Source organism: Bubalus kerabau, chromosome 4 (genome assembly GCF_029407905.1).
Source record: "Bubalus kerabau isolate K-KA32 ecotype Philippines breed swamp buffalo chromosome 4, PCC_UOA_SB_1v2, whole genome shotgun sequence".
Taxonomy (NCBI): Eukaryota; Metazoa; Chordata; class Mammalia; order Artiodactyla; family Bovidae; genus Bubalus; species Bubalus kerabau.
This window is the reverse complement of record NC_073627.1, coordinates 128753052-128766600: the sequence shown is the minus strand read 5'-3', so window position 1 is coordinate 128766600 and position 13549 is coordinate 128753052. Positions and strand designations below refer to the sequence as shown.

Here is a 13549-nt window from a genome sequence, read left to right as displayed (position 1 = left end):
CACATTGCTCACTTAGTTCTTCGTAGTTACACTGAGAGTGCCTTGAGGATAAGGAGTCAGGTTTATCTCTGTCCCCCCACGGGACAGCCTGACCATGGACTTGGTTCTTGTTGACAGTTAGTAAGGGGCTATCAAATGAAGGTTTAAATGGAGTCAGAGGGAGTCCAGCCGTGAAGTAGGTTCTCTGACTATTCACTGGGCACCACCTCTGTACCAGATCCTGTACACACACTGTGGATGCAGAGAGGAATCCAACAGGCCCCTGACCTCTGGAAGCCCAGCCTGGCCAAGTAGACAGATCTGGAAGCTGATAACAGAAACCCTGTGTGCTTTGTCTAGTGTCACCCAGACAAACCCCACTACACGGGGAAATAATAATGAAATCATATAAAACCTGCCTGTTCCCTCGACAGTTACCACCCCCACCCCCAGACTTGGAGCCTGACTGGTCATGGGGGAGGGCAGGCAGATATCAACACTGGGTGGCCAGCCCTCCTCTACTCTGCCACAGGAGGCCTTCCTTCCCTCATCAGCCAGACATGACTGAGCAGCCCCAGGGCCCTGGAGGCATGGACGAGATGGATCAGACACAGTCTCTATCCTTGGGGGTCTCACAGGCCAGTGGGCACCCGTGAGCTGCAGGCCCATCCCTTCCCCACTAACACCCAAGACTCAGACACTGGCGAAGCATCTCCAGGAGCCAGGTGCGGGAGACAGATTTGTGAGTCACAACTGCTAAACACACATTTAACCAAACCTGTTTCACAGGTACAGAAATTGTGTGCCAGAGAAGGGAGGGGCTTGCCCATGGTCACACAGAGTCAGTGGCAGAACCAGGACCGGAAACCAAGTGTTCTCTCCCTTTTCACATCCCACCCCTCTCCCGAGTTTACAAGGCAGAAATCTTGAAGATTTAATACCTTATCTCTCAGGGTTCCTGAGATTTGGGGAGCAACAGACAAAAGAGCTCCAGGCTCCCATTCCTGACACCCACCCCCCAACCCCCAGGCCCGCTGGACAGTAGCCACAGCCCTGGTGTAGCCGCTGCTTTTATACCCAGCCTAAACCAGGGCCTGCCTGGGGACCTGGCCACTGACCTTCACACCTGTTCCCACAGCCCCAGGGGCTTGTCACCTGCTCGGGCATTTCCATCTGGGAACGAATCTTAGAGAAGGGGAGGAAGAGGTCGGGACTCCCACTTGCTGTGTACCTACTAGGTTCTGGGCTAGTGCTAAGACCTTCTTGCCTGTTGTCTCCATTCATCCTCACGACTTTCGTCTGGGGTGAGTAGGATGACTCCATTTTTCAGATAAGGAGACTTAAAGTCAAAGAGGGGCTACAGGGGTCACCGCTGGCCAATCACCAAGCTCTGCAAGCCCAAAGAGGGCGGCTTGGTATTACCCTAAATATCTGCGGGACTCCGTCTATTTGTGAACACCGTTTCCTGTAGCTTCATTCCATTAGCCACAGCTGGGCTTCCTTCTACAAGTGCAAGACTCCAGGTTCACAAAACATGTTCTCATCGGGCATCTCTCTGAGCCCCAAAATCCTGATAAAGAGGAGGAGGGTAGTCAGCCTCACGTTTCATAGACAAGGAAGCTTGGGCTCAAGAAGCAGTAGGTGGTGGAGCTGGACCCAGATCTCCCTGGCCAGAGTTCTCTGAGAACCCTAGATTCAATTCCTGGTTAGTCTTTGCCAGGAATTATTTGGGGGTTCATTGTGATCCTGGGTTGAGATGGCAGGAAAGGAGAAAGCTGCCAATAGCTTTCTGCCACAGTGGGGAGGTAGTGTGAACATCAAGCAGGGCTCAGGGTGGGTCAGGGTAGACACACACGATCTGCGTCTCTCAGCTATTGACTCACTCTATTGTTCAGATCCAGTCATTCAGACCCATGGCTGTCCCAGATGGAACGAGCATCATCACCTAAACAGGCCCCATTCTCAGTCTTCTTTGTAGTGCAAGTGGATGTGATAATGGGTTGCAGAGGGCTGGGCACAAGCCAATAGTGGGAGGGTCTTGCCATTATTGTGTGTATTGAGGCATCAAAAGGAGCTCACAGAGGCAGTATGTGTGCTTGATAGGAGCATGGGCTCTGGAGGCAAATGGACTATAACCTCGGGGAAGGGGCTTAACACCCTTGAACCTCAGTTTTCCCATCTGTAAGATGGGGATGATGACAGGCACCACCTCCAAAAGGCTGTGAGGACTGAGTGAGTTAATGCACATAAAGCACTGAGCATGGTACCTGGTGAGCAGGGAGAACTCAGAGGACAAGAGCGGCTGGCAGAAGTAACAGCAGCATGAGTGGTGTCAACAGTGGTGTCCCTGGAATGGATAGAAGGCGCAGGTTTCAGACTGGGTCTGCAGGACCTTGGGGCTCTGAGGAGCTACCCCAGAGCTCAGGGATCACTAGACATGGTGCAACCAGGCAAGGCTATTCCTAGAAGGCAGGACAGAGCCTGGGGCAATGCAACTAATGCAGAAGCTACCTTATCAAGCATGTAAATAATTAATATAATAAAAAGTAGGTGCTTAATGGTGTCAAGCTTAGTATAGTACAGTCAGCTGTGCCCCCATGGCACCCTATCTGTCTCCTACTGGAGCTGAATTCCCTGGGGCCAGACATGCAGGGAGGGTGAGGATTGTCCGATAGTTCCCATCACTGGAAATGGACTCTGAGTGCAGTCAGAGGTGGCATCCAAGATTTATGCACCAGGATGTTTATCATTGTGTTATTTATAATATTGAAAAATTGGAAATGACCTAGAAAGAGGTTAATAAATTATACCACAACCTTTCAATGGAATATAATGCAGCTACCTAAATTAATCTCTTTGGAGACGGTTAAACAGTAAGTTAGAATCAAGGCAAAATGCAAATCTCTTAAAGCTGAGATTTTTTAAATACAATTTTTAAAAATACATGTATACCAAAAAAAAAGCTTGTTGGAAATATATCATAATGTTAAGAATGTTATTTCTGGGAATATTTGAAAGGGCTGGTTAATAGGTGATTTTTTTTCTTCTGCATATTTTTCTGTATTTTTCAAATTTTCTACAACAAACTTTAGAATCAGAAAGGGAAAAAATTAAGATTCCCTGACCAGGGCCAGGTCCCCTTCAGAGGGCCAAGTCTCATTCATCCTTTGATTCAGTGAATATTCCTGCAGCATCTTGTTTCAGGCCCTTATGTCTCCAGACGTTGGAAACATCTCAGCTTAAAGGCACACAGATGCCATTTTAAATCAATTTCATGAGTCAGTCACTGTATATTAATAAGCTATCTCTTAATTGCTCAACCAACCATTAGAGATTCTGAAAATGTTGTAATACATATTTTGCACTTAGGAAACCAATTTAAATGTTCGAGCTTTAAAGCCCCAAAAGATACTATTTGTGCCTTTTGCACATTGTAGACTGCTTTTTGCCTCCTAAAAAGGAATCATGCCAGCTACTTCCCCTATACAGACTGAAGGTTCTTTTTTCTTCCACCTGATCTTATAGCTGGTTCCTAGTGTGCTGTGTGATTTTAAACCAGTCACCTGAGCTCTCTGGACTTCAGCATCCTTTTCTGCAAGGGCTTTTCCAGCCTGAGATTCTTAGGTTCTCTCAATTTCTTGGCAGTAGGCAGCTTCCAGTGTCAAAATGAAGAGTTTCAGCATCCAGAAATTCCAGGAGTTCAGCATCCCCCGACCATATCCTTACAAGATACCCCACAAATTCTGGGCTGTTGATTTCCACATTCAGACTTCTAGGCATTTCAGAGAAGATGTGGTATCCTTCAGGGGCAATGCTAAGATAAAATCAGCATCCTAAATGGGCAAATCATTCTGATCTTAATCTTTATGGGCTCCCAGTGCCTCATTAAATGTTCAAGGCCCGAAGGCTCTGAATCACAGCTCCTCTTCTCTCACAGCCCTTCAGGAGGACTTCTGATTACCCCATAAATTATATGGTGTCAGAGGGTATCTGTAGGCCCTTCATCTTACAATCCAGCTGCCAACATTTTTATGGGATATGGATCCTGCCTGGCTCCCACTCTCTTCCATCCCCATGGTTACCAGGGAGGGCCTAGCGGAACATCTTCCTTGGAACACTAGCTCACTCTCCGCTGATGTTTTTCCCCTCCTGGGAATGCATTAAATCCTCCAGAATGGAGAGTTCTTTCTACCAGAAGCCTTTGTTTTCATCTCTCCTGCCAAAATGAAGTCTAGGTGGCCTGTGGATCCTGCTGCCTCAATGAAACTGAATGACTTTCCATACACTCTTACTCTTCAAATGGGCTAGCCCAGTAGCCAGAACCACTGTTAGGATCCCAGTCTCAGGCCAGACCCCCAAAAAGCAGCCATAGTGACTAGCCAGCCAAGCACCATAATGATGGAGCCATAAAAATATCGTGTCAGGAAAGCCATAAAAACATCAAGTGTAAAGAAGGTAAAAATCCTCTCAGCTGACACCCTAGGCTCAGAATCTCTATGTCTCAGCTATAAGGGGCTTGCCTTTGACACCCCTCTGGCCACTTAGGTCCATTGCCTACTGTGTTACTTGAATTTTCCCAGATGTTGACCATGAGACAAGAATTCAGGCATAAATACATATTTGGGAGATGAACCCAGGAAGCACCTTTTGAAGGCAGGGAAGGAAAGGCAGCCAATAAGTGGGCATGGTCCAGTGTCAACTCGCTGGGGCACTCTGGGGATCAGAGTTCTCTACCTACCCGCCTTGTCATTAGTTGGAAGCTGCTGGCAAGGAAATTTAGTTCTCTGGCACTTCTGATCTCCCATGGGCTCTGGCCAGCAGGATAAGCCCCTGGGAAAAGAGATGCAGACGCTGACACCGGAAACCAGATGTTTATCGCAATGGGAAAAGTGAAGGGATCATTTGCTACAGCTACTTAGGCACTCAGCAAGCAGCTCACCTCCCCTGGGAAGCTGTCTGGCTATCATGTCCTGTGCAGAGTTAGGCCAGCTTGATTCCTTTTGTAACCTTGCCTCCATGTGAGGGAGCAGGGAATGTGTGGATGCTGGGCCCCAGGGAAAAAAGTGAGTGCCTTAATAGCCAGTCACTATGGACATGAGTTTGAGCAAAATCTGGGAGATAGTGAAGGACAGGGAAGCCTGGCGTGCTGCAATTCATGGGGTCGCAAGGAGCTGGACACGACTGAAGGACAGAACAACAACAATGATGACAGTATCCATCTGCTGCTATCACCAGGTCTGAAGGTCTTTCTTCACCCTGATATCCCTCCATTCCCAAGGCTGAGGTGGTACATTTGCTGTCTCAAGAAGATTTGGGGTGACTTCCCTGGTGGTTCAGTGGTTAAGAATCCACCTGCCAATGCAGGGGGCATGGGTTCAATCCCTGCTCCTGGAAGATTCCACATGCTGCAGGTCCACTAAGCCTGCACATTATAGAGCCTGTGCTCTGCAACAAGAGAAGCCACCACAATGAGAAGCCCACACACCACAACTTGAGAATAGCCTCTGCTTGCCACAACTAGAAAAAGCCCTCACCCAGAAATGAAGACTCAGTGCAGTCAAAAAATAAATTAAATAAATTAATTTAATTAAATAAAAAAGATTTAGGGAACCCAGAGGTGCACGCTTGATGACGAATCTCTATTGGCTGCCTTCCCTCCCTGCCTTCCCTTCTCCCTACAGCTTGCATTCATGTCTACCTCTGGGGTACCCAAACAAAGATAGCAGTCAATGGGTAGAAATTGTGGGGGCACCTTTCTGGAGCAGTCTGCATAGCAGGTCTGAATAATATAAAAATGTCAGTCCTTAAAAACTAAAGTCTCTGCTTAATATCATCCAAACAAAAACACAATCCAATCAAATCTAAGAACAACAATTAGAACTTAGTTTTTAAAAGGAATGTTAAGTTAGTGTATCAGTTTCCTGTTGCAGCTATAGCCAATTGCCACAAATGTAAGGACTTAAAATAATACAAATTTATTTGCCTACAGTTCTGGAGGGTCAGAAGACCGCTGCTGCTGCTAAGTCGTTTCAGTCGTGTCCGACTCTGTGCGACCCCATAGACGGAAGCCCACCAGGCTCCCCCGTCCCTGGGATTCTCCAGGCAAGAACACTGGAGTGGGTTGCCATCTCCTTCTCCAATGCATGAAAATGAAAAGTGAAAGTGAAGTCACTCAGTCGTGTCCGACTCTTAGCAACCCCATGGACTACAGCCTACCAGGCTCCTCCATCCATGGGATTTTCCAGGCAAGAGTACTGGAGTGGGGTGCCAGGTGAAGCTTAAGGGATAAAATCAAGATGTTGGCAGAGCTTGTTTCTTCTGAAGGCTCCAAGAGATAATCTGCTCCTTAGCTCTTCCTGTTTCTAGAGGCTGCCTACATTTCTTGGCTTGTGTCCCCATCATCTTCTCTCTCCACTACTCCTGTCTCCCTCTTATAAGAAGCCTTGTGATTATACTGGTTCCATTTGGATAATCCAAGATAATCTTCCCATAGCAAGATCATTAAATTAATCACATCTGCAAAATCCCCTTTGCCTTGTAGGGTAACATTCACAGGTTGCAAAGATTAGGACACAGACATCTTTGAGAGGCTATTATTCAGTCTGCTATAGTTAGATTCAGGGGCTTTCCTGGTGGCTCAGTGCTAAAGAAGCTCCCTCAATGCAGGAACTGCAGATTCGATCCCTGGGTTAGGAAGATCCCCTGGAGAAGGAAAACAGCAACCCACTCCAGTATTCTTCCCTGGGAAATCCCATGGACAGAGGAGCCTGGCAGACTACCATCCATGAGGTCGAAAAAGAGTTGGACATCACTTAGTGACTAAACAACAACAACACAGTTAGATTAGACAAATAAATGAATTGGAATTGCTAAGAAACTTTTGATGAAATAAAGGGGAATGAAAGTTAACTTGCTCACTTGATAATTAAACTCTAAAACTCCAATTGTTAAAAGTATACTATGAGTAGAAAAAGCATCTGTAACACAGTAGCACAGAAATATATCCAAGTATATTTAAAGATTGGTTTAAGATAAATACAGTAAATCAAATAAGGGGATAAAGAAGGAAGTGATTATTTAATATATAGTTCAGTTGGTTAATTATATGAGGACAAATACTTTCCTTTCAACTTAAAAAAATTATAGGTATATTAAAAAGAGTTTAACATTTAGGTGTTTCATCAATAAAGTAGTAAAAAGATATATAAGTAAAAATATTTGGTAGTTTTTTAAAGGAATTTCTGAATATAAAAGCTTTAAAATTCATAAAATAATTAATAAACCTGACTACATTAAATTTTAAGTCTCTAAGTCAAATTTATTATTATATGAATGGCTAATAAGCTCATGAAAAAGTGTTCAATAACCTAAGTCATTAGGGAAGTGAAACTTATTATTACTATAAGACACCACTAAAAAAAAAAAAAAAAAAAGACACCACTAACCCACTAAAGACTTGTAACAGCAAATATTGGCAAGGATGTGGAGAAACTAGCATCTCAAGTATTGCTGGTAGGAATGTAAAGTGGTATAATCACTCTGGAAAAAAAGTTTGGCAGTTTCTAAAAAAGTTAAATATATACATTATATAATCCAGCAACTCCATTCTTAGATATTTACCCAGGAAAAATAAAAACATGTCTATAAAAAGACTGGTACAAGAATTTTCATTGGGGCATTATTCATAATAGCTAAATATTAGAAACAACCCAAATGTCAGTGGACAGGAGAATGAATAAATCATGCTGTACTCATACAAAGGAATACCACTAAGCAATAAAAAGGAACAAAGTGTTATCAACAGCAACAACATGGCTAAATTTCAAGTTGAGTGAAAAAAGCCAGACAGAAAAGTACACACTTCTTATTCCCTTCACATGAAATGCTAGCACAGCAAGACTGATATGTGGTGATAGTGGTTGCCCCTGGCAGAGCAGGCCGGGGCTGAGCACTGACTGGGAAGGGTTGCAGGAAACCTTCTGGAGTAATAGAAATATTCTATACTTTGATAGAAATGTGGGTTACATGGGTATATGCATTTGTCAAAACTCATGAAACATAACATACTCTGTGCATCTCCGTAGTAAAAAGTGAAAAAAATAAAACTGGAAGACAAGCAAAAAATTAGAAGTAATGTTAGTTAAAAATGACAATCTCATAACTTTAATATATAAAGATTATTAGGAAATAAATAAAATTAACATCCTAAAAGGAAAATAAAGTGAATATGAACAGTCTCTCTTTTGGATACCATTTTATTACTTCTTTTCATATCTGTGTGTGTGTATGTGTATAGTGCATGTGTGTGTGTGTGTGTAGTCTCTCCAAAAGAGAGATGAAACGGAGAAGGCAATGGCACCCCACTCCTGTACTCTTGCCTGGAAAATCCCATGGACGGAGGAGCCTGGTAGGCTGCAGTCCACGGGGTTGCTAGGAGTCAGACACGACTGAGCGACTTCACTTTCACTTTTCACTTTCATGCACTGGAGAAGGAAATGGCAACCCACTCCAGTGTTCTTGCCTGGAGAATCCCAGGGATGGCAGGGCCTGGTGGGCTGCTGTCTATGGGGTCGCACAGAGTCAGAGACGACTGAAGTGATTTAGCAGCAGCAGCAAATATGAAAGCTGATAAAAATATCTCTATATATAAAAAGTAGTGATAGAAGAAATAAGAATTAAAACAACTCTAGATATTAAATTAATTGACAAAGATTGTTCAATAATGGTGAAACTATCAATAAATAGCTGTGTGATCTGAAACTAACACAATATTGTAAATCAACTATAGTTCAATATAAAATAAATTAAAAATATATATATATGTATAAATAAGTAAATAACTATCTGGATGAAGCTGGGGGAGGGCACGCAATAACTGATAACAGTAACAATAATCTCCCTTATTCCAATCTTTTATCTACTCTGCAGCACTGGCCTTGGGGAAGGCCTCAACAAGCAGAAACGATGACCTGGTTGGAATTCTGAAACACAGGCATGGCTACCCAGTCCACCCAGAGTTACACTGGGAAGCTCAGAGGTGAAGAACACCAAGTCCAGCATGTTCTCTATGCTAACCATGAATTTTTATCCTAACCGACAAATTCCTTCTCACCTCTATCTCTGCACCCACTATACCTAGAGTCCTGGCCATGCAGTGCTCAGGCCACACTAGTCCAAGCCTTTCCAGCCACTGCCTCCCCCGTGTTCTCATGCAAGAGGCTAACTTGATAATCTGAGGAAATAAGGGTTTCCCTGATAACACATAATTTCACTTTCTTTGTACAAGGATGTGCTATCCAGCAAGTGAAGCAAGAAAAAGGACAGATTGTTTGGAGAAGTGAAATTCATTTAATTAACAAACATAAAGAAAACATTAAACTTCATTGGTAATATAAAATACAAATAAATTAAGACCCTATTTTTACCTAAAAAATTAATTTTTATTAACAAACCCAATCTGATAAGAGTATAATGAAATTGGGGGTACTATGTATTATATTGTCCCTTGAGAAAGCAATCTGACAATATGTATCGAAGCATAAAAGTGTCCACATTATTGACCCAGCAATTCATCTTCTGAGATGGTACACTAAAGAAAAAAGTCTAGAAAATAAAAGAGAAAAAAGCTTTATATACAAAGATGTTCACAGTCATTTGGAAACAACATAAATAACTCATAAGAATATAGTTAAGTAAATTAGGACACATACAATGAAATATTCTGTAGGCCTTAAAGGAGTGTGACTCATTAGAAATGGAAAAAGCAATTCATTGAAAAATGATCAGCTACCCTCGTCATTAAATAAATGCAATTAAAGCAATAGAGACATACCATTTTTCATTTTTCAGACTGGCAAAGATTAAAAATTTTGTTAATGTCCTCTTGAGAAAATGGAAGCATGCTCATTTACTGTTCATGGGAGTATAAATATTTGTGTGTGTGTGTGTGTACACTATCCAAACACACAGAAAAGTACAGACAGGAATATAATAAACATCTGTGTATCTTTGACTCAGGTTTTGAAATATTAACATCTATAGGGCTTCCCTGTGTGGCTCAGTGGTGGAGAGTCCACCTGCCAATGCAGGAGACAAGGGTTCAATCCCTAATCCAGAAAGATCCCACATGCTACGGAGCAGCTAAGCCCATGCGTCACAATATTGAGCCTGTGCCTTAGAACCAGGAAGCCACAACTACTGAGCGTATGTGACACAGCTCCTGAAGCCCACACGCCCTAGAGCCCGTGCTCAGCAACAAAAGAAGCCACCACGATGAGAAGCCAAACACTGTAACTAGAGAGTAGCCCACGCGGCAACAAAGACCCAGCGTAGCCAAAAATAAATAAATTAATTTTTTTTAATATATAGAATTCCTTTGAATTGCAATTTGTCATTATCATTCGTTTTAATTTTTTAAATGTATTCATTTATTTTTGGCTGTGCTGGGTTCTCATTGTTGCATGGGTTTTTCTCAAGTTGCAGCGAGCAGGGGCCACTCCCAAGCTGTGGTACCCAGGCTTCTCATTGTGGTGGCCTCTCTTACTGTGGAGCATGGGCTCCAGGGCACACAGGCTTCAGTAGGTGCAGTTCCTGGGCTCTAGAGCACAGGCTCAGTAGTTGTGGAGCAGGGGCCCTGTTCCTCCGAGGCATGTGGGATCCTCCTGGACTAGGGGTCGAATCCGTGTCTCCTGTATTGGCGGCGGACTCTACTGCTGAGCCACCAGGGAAGCCTTGTCACTCTTTTAAAAGTATATTCTCATGTGTACTCCAAAAATCCTATTTAATAATATACATTCTCTTTAAATGTATATGTTGTTATGCATGTGTGCTGCTTGCGTGCTATGTGCCTGCTAAATTGCTTCAGTCGTATCCGACTCTTTGTGACCCCATGGACTGCAGCCCACCAGGCTCCTCTGTCCATGGGATTCTCCAGGCAAGAATACTGGAGTGGGTTGCTATGTCCTCCTCCAGGGGATCTTCCCAGCCCAGGGATTGAACCTATGTCTCCTGTGACAGGCGGGGTCTTTACCACTAGTGCATACACTCCAGTAATTCATTTCCTAGGAATTTAATAGACAAATATAGTTCTTTCAGTGTACAGATACATGGCGATAGATTGAAGACAACAGTAAATTCATGTGGTGGAAAACTGATTGAACAGACCCTGCTCCACTCTACAATAGAACACCATCCTGCTTCTGGAACAAAATGAGTGATCTCAGTATATGCTGGTGAGGAAGTATCTTTAAGACACATCATTGGGTGAAAAAGCAAGGGGCAGAACAGAATGCACTGTAGGATCCCACGTGTCTATTTTTAAATATATGCACATATACACTTACATATGCATGAAAAGTTTTTGGAAGAATTCCTGAGAAAACTTTAAAAAGCAGTTACCTTGAGGAAGGCAGCCTGAAGGAAAATGAAGAAGACTTTTATTTTATGTCTTTATTCCTTTCTGAATTATTTAAATTCTGTTTTATCATACACAAATGTTATTTTTGTAATTAAAAAATTAATTTTAAAAGATAAGTATAAATACTGTAAGGCAAATGGGAAATTCATATGATATAATATTGTCACCAAAACAATTTTTAAAAGTAAGATAAATAGTGCACTCATGTAGCATGGCTGTGTGCAGGAGGTCTTTTGGAGACAAAGGTAATCCTGCTGCCTCTGTCCTTAGTTGCAGCCCTGCCCATCTCCTCCAGCATCTCCTCCCTGTCCCCAAACTTTAACCCCTCCCTTCAGTTCAGTTCAGTTCAGTCGCTCAGATCAGATCAGATCGGTCGCTCAGTCGTGTCCGACTCTTTGTGACCCTATGAATCGCAACACGCCAGGCCTCCCTGTCCATCACCAACTCCCGGAGTTCACTCAGACTCACGTCCATCGAGTCAGTGATGCCATCCAGCCATCTCATCCTCTGTCGCTCAGTCGTGTCCAACTCTTTGCCCTTAAGCACTAACAAAAGATCAAGTGTCTCCTCATTAAGACAAAAACAAAGCAAAATGCATCAGCCTCTCTGGTTCCCTCACTCTCTAGTTCCTTTCATAGCCTCAAGCTCTACCCCACCCCTCCCTAGCTTTTTTCCAAGCTCATCAGTGGCTTAATTGCTAAATCATGGACACTTTTCCACTGCTGATTTGCTGGAGCTATCTGCAGTGACCTTGTTTCCTCCTTGAAATGTCTCCTCTTGGAGTTTGCATTGATCTAGACCCTTACTGCCTGTCCTGGCTCCTGGAAGACTCTTAAGGGCCAGTCTTCCGCCTCTAACGTTACCCTGAACTTGGGCAAGTTGAGCCTTAGTTCTCCTCTCTTGTCTCTTCACAGTCTCCCAAGATGATCTCATCCACTCCTCTAACTTCAGAATTACCACCTGTGCAGTGAAGCTGCCCAGACAGAGCCCGTGGATGCCGTAGCATTCGTTGGCCCACATGCATCCCCAGCAACAGCGCCCCACGTCTGCTTTGGAGAATTCCTCTCTCCCCATTCCACGTGACCAGAGTGGAAATACCAATCATAATATCACTCCTCCCTCTGCCCCAGTGCTTAGTACCCTTATTCATACTTAGTCCTGGCCAAAGGACTTTGCTGCTGGAAGAAATTAGCCTCTTTCCACTGGTGATACTAAAACCTGTCTGATTGAGAGAAGCTCCCTGCAGAAAGAGGCTGAGACAGCAGAACTGAGAATGTGGACAGACAGACAAAGCTCTAACAACATGGTTGAACCCCTAAATGCAGCCACATCTAACAGGGCCAACCATCCTTTGTACTTTCCACTTACATGAGCAAAGGGGGAAAAAATGCCTTTTTGGCTTCATGTAGTTAAAGTTAGGATTATGTCTCTCACAACTAGAAATACCCTGTCTAATACGCTTCCAAATCTATACCCGAGACGTCATGTTCATAAACACAACAGTCTGCTGGAAATCCCCACTTGGGAATCACCATGCACCTCAGGCCAGAGCGAAACATGCCTCCCGCTCCCCCAGCAGACCTGCTCCTCCATCTGTGTCTCTTTTCTCAGCCTCTCCAGCCTCTAGACACCCAGGCAAAAACTGAGCCAACAGGAAGCTTAAAATGACAGCTCTTTCAACCCTGTTTGAGGTTTTCTGATTCAATTGTTAAAACATCAAATATTCAGTTGTACAAGCTCCAGGAAACTAGGTTAAAATGGCATCTTTAGAAAGATTGAGGGTCCGCTGAACAGGAGCTGTGCGTTGATGCCTCAAGCAACTGCTTTCCGAAAGGTTAGACTTGCTCCCACTTCACTGGCCTAGAAATCATTGCTAATGAGTCCACACAGATTGGATTTCACTTTTCTCAAACCTGATACTTTTAGCTAATGGCAGTCTCAACTCTGTCATTAGAAGTGACTTGCTAATCACTGCACACTTCCCACCCCATCCCACCTCTCTTCTAGAATCTTCTGTGCATCTCCATCACCAAAATGCTCCGGTCATGCAAGATTCATGCCATTTCCTGGACATAATGCACAGGTTCCTGCCCCTGGGACCTTTCTGACTCTTGTACCTCATCCTTCTATTTCCACCTCTTCTCTGCTTCCATT

At 43.7% G+C, this 13549-nt stretch overlaps 1 long non-coding RNA gene across 1 annotated transcript; it reads right to left on the bottom strand.

The window, feature by feature from the left end:
• Positions 1-9443: 9443 nt before the first annotated feature.
• LOC129651610 (uncharacterized) lies at positions 9444-11997 on the bottom strand. Its single transcript, XR_008714242.1, has 3 exons — positions 11864-11997; positions 11322-11391; positions 9444-9582 (listed from the first exon to the last, which is right to left on the bottom strand). It is a non-coding gene; the product is annotated as an uncharacterized LOC129651610 (long non-coding RNA).
• Positions 11998-13549: the final 1552 nt, after the last annotated feature.